Genomic DNA, 6,686 nt, shown 5'->3' with positions numbered 1-6,686 from the left:
AAGTTACAGGCAGAAAGGAGATTAGTCACTATTCTAAAATGCTATTTGATCTCTTCGTGGCTCTTTTCACTCAATGCATGCATTTTGTTTATTAGTTTTCCTGGATTTGCCTATCTACTCTTGTTTCACCTTCTCTAGTTAACACTGCTACTCCCTAAGCTAGAAGGTGAACTTTGCAAACAAGCACTTCGCCTGTCTCCTTCACCGCGTGTATCCCCAGCACCTAAGACATTGGTTAGTACATGGTAAAGCTCTCAAATATTTGTTCAACTTTAAAAAATGACCAATACTCCCATAATCCCTCCAAAAGTCAAAAGGGAGTCCCTCCCTCACCTTCCTTTCCTCCAGAAAGCCCATAGGAAGGTCATGTTCAGGGACACCATGGAAGGGCCATAGCAACTCTAGAGTGGCCTCATTGACTGACAGCCCAGAGCAAAGGGCAGACACCGTGGGGCCAGCCAAACCACCTTTATGGTTCCCGGAGGGTGATGGGCGTGAACAGGGACGAAGGCTGCCTTCTCCACAAGCCTTCTGAGCGCTCCGGAGAACTGGAGACAGAAATCTTTATGGGCAAGGTTGAGTATATTGCAACATATGTTCTTGGTGCTAAATTGCTCTCCGGGTGTGCATGAGTCTGTGGGGGCTGTGGGAAGTGTGTTGGAAAACTTTCCCTGTGTCTCCAACTAAATGGTTTCCTGAGGAAATGAGAAATGGAGGTGGGGTGGGTGGGAAGGAATGAAAAAATTCCAGTAAGGAAAAAAAAATGATTTTTTTTTCCTTTGGAACAGGGAAAGTTATTGGCAGATCTGAAATTCCAGGATCTCTGTGTATTAGAAACACAAAAGGCTTAAACATTTTTTTTTTTAATTTAAAAACTTGGGGTACGAGACTCTACAATAAGCACTTAAGAGATAATACTTTTAAATTGAGGGGGTTGGGGAAGCTTGGCCCAGAGTGATGAGAACCCAGGGTTCTGTCCCTCCCCAGTCAGCTCAGCAGACCAGGTACTTTCTGACATCCATTAATATAGTTTATGGTTAAATTGCTGGACCCCATGTGGACTGAAAGGGCCTCTTTATCTTTAAACAAACAGATGAGGAAGGAGGATCTCCCCCACCCCAGCCTAGACCTATATTTGTGAGACCACACCATGGGTTTTTCCATCCCAGCTATCAATCTTCCCTTGTTTGTGGTTCGAGAGAAAAAAGAGAAGCATGGGCAAGGAGAGGCATCAGCAGAAAGGTAACGTGGCTCTATTTGAGCAGAGCTTAACAAAAGGCACTCGGTCTGACTTTGCTTGAAAATGGATGGAAATGTGGGAGACTCAAGGACTCATGGGGGAGAATCTCTGACCCTCCCTCCACCCAAAACACCACCCATACCATCGTCCAGGTTGCTGGAACCCATGGGCTGGTGCCTGTGCGCAGGGCCCCTGCCGACAGCACTAGAGGCCACGTCCAAGGTTCCAGCTTCGAGTGTTATCAGCAACAACCACGGCAGTGGGACAGAAAGCCTCTGGTGAGTGTCTTCTGCGCACAGCGCCATGCTAGACGGTGTCGAAAAACTCACAGCCCCACAGACTTTACAGTCTAAGAATAACCTAATAGCCTTCGCAGGGAACATCAAGTATGCCAATAACAAGGTTATTTTTGCTTTGTTTAATTTTGGTTTCATCGCAGTGGCCTGCGGTGGTGAAGCTCACAAGTTTTTGAGTCCGACACAACCAGCCGTGAAACCCAGTTCTTACACCCGTTAATGCGTGACCTTGAGCAAACTTGAAACTTCCCTGTGCCTCTTTCCTCATCTGCGAAATGGGGATGAGACCAGCGAGCACGCAGAGGTGTGGTGTGGATAGAATGTGGCCGACTACACGGCGCCCGCCACATAGCACAGTCTCGGGACGGGCTTGCTGTTGGCGTCAGGTGAAGAGCCCGAGAGCGCGTGAGGAGGACCAGCTGCGTGCGGGACGCTGCTTGGCCTTCGCACATATTACTCATTTCACCTCGTAAGAATCCTACGGGGTAAGTCCTATTCTTATTCTCAATTTACAGACGTGAGGAACTGAGGCACGCTTGCCCGTGATCGCACAATTACTAAGCGGTGAACCCAAGTGGCCTAGTGGCAGAGACTTCCTCACAAACGGGGGTGTAGTTGTTGGTCTAAACAACTGTGCCGCCATTTCTGCCCAAAGCACCTGAGCAGAGGAGTTCGTTGCTACCCCCTCCCCTGCTGATACCAGGTGGTGAATAGCCAACGTCAACTGGACTCTGGCTCCTTGGACAGGCCCCAGGCTCAATCTGGATGGACAACCTCTACGAACATTTACCCTTGCCCTGACCTCCCAACTGAAAACAAAAAGGGGGACAGTTACATAAAGTAATGCTGACCTACATTCTTGACACTGTAAGATGCTTCTGGATCCCGAGAGAGAAGCACGAACTGACGTCCGATCCGCTCTCACCCCTCGCATACCCTGCCAGTAGCCCAAGCTGGCCACAGATCAGTGGGTATTGATTGGTTTGGTTTTGCTACCCTCATTCCCTCAAGGGAACACTAGCTCTTTCAACACAACCCAAAATGAAACCAAACAAAACATACAACAAGACAAAAGCTTATCATTTCTGATTTTTGTGGAAAAAAATAAATTTGCAGACACGGGTTGTAACTACAGAAGCGCTCTTTAAAGAAATTGCTTAATTTTCAACTACTTAAGCACTATCAAATAGGAGAATATTGCCAAGTGGGGTTCTGGAGACAAGATTTAATGAAGAGTGATAAAATCTTGTAATTACTCCTTTCCATACATAGAATATTTGCATAGATAAAGTTTGGCTCCTCAAATAATTAGACAGCATTCCCTACAAACTTGTTTTGTTAATTGCCTTAGGAGATATTTTCAAAATAAAACAAGTCTGATTTTTTAAATCTAAATTATACAAATCAGTGGCTATCTTATTATTAAAGTCTTGTGGTTATGAGTTTAGAAACATTTGCTGGGATTTTTTTTTTTTTAAGGATTCATGAAAAAATGGACCACCTAAATCTTCCCTGGAGACATTAGCATCAGACAAAAGCAGTGACTGAGATTTAGTCATTGATGCTGTTTTAATACATGGCCCATTCCTTGCAATGGCCCCAAACCACCACGATACGGTTCTCTGATGGAGTCAGAAGCCCAAGTTCAAGTACAGAACTCCCACTGGATCACTTGGGGACACCCAAAACGTCACTTAACTTACCAGGCCTCAGCTTCCTCCCTCCTACACATGACTGAACCATCGCCATAGGTTCTTCTGAGATGACGACAGCGCTAGTGTTGATGACAATGATGTGACGATGATGGTGACAGTTGTGGTGATACTAGTTGTGGTGGCGGTGATGTTGATGTTACTATAGGGGCAGCGATGATGGTGATGATGGTGGCCCCTGCTGTTCAGTGAGTCTCCTCATATGCCAAACACTCTTCTAAAACTTCGACTTGAATTAACTCAGAATATCCTCATGGAACCCAGGACCAGGGATCTCGTTCCAAACCCTGGCTATTGTGCACTCTTGCACAAAGAACACTGTGGCAGACTGCATTTTCGAAAAGTAGCCTCAACAGTATCTTCCATCCTGTGTACAATGTGTTTTTGACACTTTTACCATCAATAAGTGGGGTCTGTGTTTCCTCCACTTGAATCTGGGTGGGTTCATAACTAGGGCAGAAGTGACACAGTGTGACTTCCAAGGTTAGGTCATAAAATTCCTGACAGCTCCTGTCTTTTTAAGATGCTTACCCTTGAACCCAGCCATGAGGCTGTGAGGAAGCTTGGGCCACAAGGAGAGGCGGTGTGTAAATGCTGGGTCCGACACCTTCAGCACGGTTCCCCGCCAACCACCCATAGTGACCGCCCGGGTGAGCGAGGACGTCTTCAGTGACTCTTGCCCCCAGTCACTGAGCTGCCACCAGCCTTCCATTCTTACTGGTGCAGTGCCCACACCTCAAGCCTCTGTCCCCACCATGGGTCCACTCTGAATTCATGATCCACGAATGCGGTGAACGTAATAAAATAGTTATGGTCTTAGGTCTCTAAGTTTGGGGAGTTTTGTTATGCAATACAGGCTCTGTTCTCTCCCTTAGAGCCTCCATAAGAGTCAGCCCAGGACCGCCTTGTTCCTATTCCTAACACCTGGGGGGTCTAGGGCAAGAATACAGATAGAGGCCCAAATACCATGTGTCTGAATTTTTAAAAGCCATAAATCAAGCTAATAAACTGTTAAATAAAATATGCTCTGTTCTCCTACATAAATATATGTTTATAACAACCTGAAAGTTTCTAATTTAAAATTCTGACAGTCCTCAGAGTCCTATATTGGAACTCAGGCTTCTAGGACAACTGGCCATCAGTCTGTGGTTTGCCCCCTTCCCCCTCCTCTTCCCTCCCTCTCCACCCCACACTCCAACATTGCAGCTCCAGCTGGAATGTCCAAGTTCCGTCACACCCCCGACCTCTCCACCCCTGTGTATATCTACCTCTTGGCCATTCCTCAGTCCTAGAGGACAGCACCCAAGTGGTGGTCCCACCGCTCCGGGGCACAGCAGGAGGGCAGAGACCTAGAAGTCCACTAAGGTAGAAGCCCACACATGCTCTGGGTGATTTAGGCAGGAGATTCCCAAGGAGAGTGTGGTCTTGGGATGGGCCCCTCCGCTTGTCCCACGGGGAAGGGCGCTGCCAGAGGAGGGCCAGAGCAGTGCCCGCTAACACACAGGGCCTGGGCCAGGGGTCTGAACCAGGAGTGCTGCTGGGCCTTCCCTTGACTACTCCTCAGAACAGACGAGGCTGTAAAAGATGTACCCGCACTGACATCTTCCCAGAGCAGCATGAGAAGAGAAAACGTGCAGGGGCTTCTGGAATAACCTTACTCCTCTACCACGTGTTCTAGCCTCACGCCCTCACCAGGCTCAGGAAGGGGATTGGAGGGACATTTCTGTAGCCCATCTCCAGTGTCTCTTAGCCTCTTCTAGTCTCTTAGCTCTCCTTCCCTCCCTCTCTCTCTCTCTCTCTCTCTCGGGTCTTCCTGTTTTTAACAGAGCACACACTTCCTGCTGTGCTCTCCAATCCAACTTTGCCATCCGTGAAGCCAGGAAACATGTTTTGATCCCCATTTGTCTCCTCAGGCATAATTACCAGTTGGTTAGCACTAGAGAAGGGGAAAGCTCTGGAGACTGATGAGCACCCCAACCTCCCACACCACGCGACTCTCAAGAACCCAGGGTTTTAGATCCTCCGCTCTCGCCCCTTTGGGAACCGTCGCTTCAGAGCCCCGAGGAAACAAGCAAATCAGCGCATCTTTCCAGCGATCATTGCATTATATGAGGAATGGAGAAGAAACAAATCAACGTCTGGAGATATTCTAAATATATACTTTCAATACATTCTAAAATATAAAGATGTAAATGATGAAAAGACTGGAGATTGGTAACATGGGGGGAAAGACTTTGAAAAGGAGAAAATGGAAATGTATTTCAGGGCTGGGAGGGAGGGGAGCTGGATTAAGGACCGAGAACCAGAATCTCCAGCACATACTATGAGTGTCCTACGGGAACACGCTCATTCACTACTCGTGGAGTCAGGAGCTGTTGGGGGTACGACGCCCCTGTGTGCTCTGTTGGTGAGAAGCAGGCAGCACAACAAAACTCCACGAAGTGGGAAACTCAGCTCACAGTCATCCTTTCCGCCCGGACCGCCATCGCCATTCGACTCCTCCTTCCAAAGCAAATTCCACTTAACTAGTTAACTCGTATATGTGTAATAAGTTTCTGGAAGCAGGCATCCGTGAGTATGTGCATTACAAGCATGAGCAATTTAGGTGGAAATTCAGCTGCATTTACACTTATTAAATCACCTGTCAGACTACAGACCTATTTAGGGTTAAACTACATGATTAAGTTACCATAATAGTAGGGTCAAACTCGTGTGCTGGCATTTAATGGGAGAACTTGTTTTCAGTTAGCAAAATCATGTCCCCTGTATGTCTGCATGTGTATAAATACACAGGTCCCCTGGGCCTACATATCTGTAAGAGAGGCTGGGTTGTATGCATGAGTTTGGGAACCAAGCAACAGGCAATAGAGAAATTAAGATTGCAAAGAGGTTTTCATTTTCCCCCACTGTTTTCAATGACTTGTATTCTGAAAATACCTCCTATTTAGTCAACTGTGTTCCAGCGGTGGACTTTGCTTAAAGATTACTTTGGTTTTCCAGGAAATTTGTTTAACTAGTTTAGATTTTAAATGAGGGAGGAAACTGTAAACCAGTGAAGTGCTGAGCTGTTGAGAAGCCCAGCTTGCTAAGCTAAGGAAAGTCAGAAAAGTGGGTGAAGTGGAACACAATAAACTTTACTGCCTTCAATGGGAGGGGCTGATGGAAAGAGCACCAGAACAAAACCAGAAGACGCCACATGCAGGCTCTGCTCCTGGCTAGCAGCATGACCTTGGACAAGTCACCTTACCTCTCTGAGCTCCCCTCTCCTTCATAAAATCGTGATAATAAGTCTGCCTCCCCCACATCAACAAGTGGTAGAAAAATGGTAAAACAGAAGAGAAAGTTTCTTTTTAAATATATATATAGTATTAGGCTCCATGCATCATTTACTTGACTTGTAATTTGCTTTTCCATGTGTGTTGTGTGTGATAGTCTCCA

General features: G+C 46.7%; 1 long non-coding RNA gene across 2 annotated transcripts; it reads left to right on the top strand.

Moving 5' to 3' along the window:
• The first annotated feature begins 471 nt into the window (after positions 1-471).
• Positions 472-4,269, top strand: LOC123001582 (uncharacterized). Of its 2 annotated transcripts, XR_006410619.3 has the most exons (3): positions 483-575; positions 1,094-1,518; positions 1,680-4,269. It is a non-coding gene; the product is annotated as an uncharacterized LOC123001582 (long non-coding RNA). The 2 variants fall into 2 exon arrangements; XR_008960533.1 differs by having other exon boundaries at positions 472-575; positions 1,094-4,269.
• Positions 4,270-6,686: the final 2,417 nt, after the last annotated feature.

The sequence above is a fragment of the Ursus arctos genome, unplaced genomic scaffold, assembly GCF_023065955.2.
Source record: "Ursus arctos isolate Adak ecotype North America unplaced genomic scaffold, UrsArc2.0 scaffold_2, whole genome shotgun sequence".
In the NCBI taxonomy this organism is placed as follows: domain Eukaryota; kingdom Metazoa; phylum Chordata; class Mammalia; order Carnivora; family Ursidae; genus Ursus; species Ursus arctos.
The sequence above is the reverse complement of the archived record's forward strand: the minus strand, read 5'-3'. Positions and strand labels throughout refer to the sequence as shown.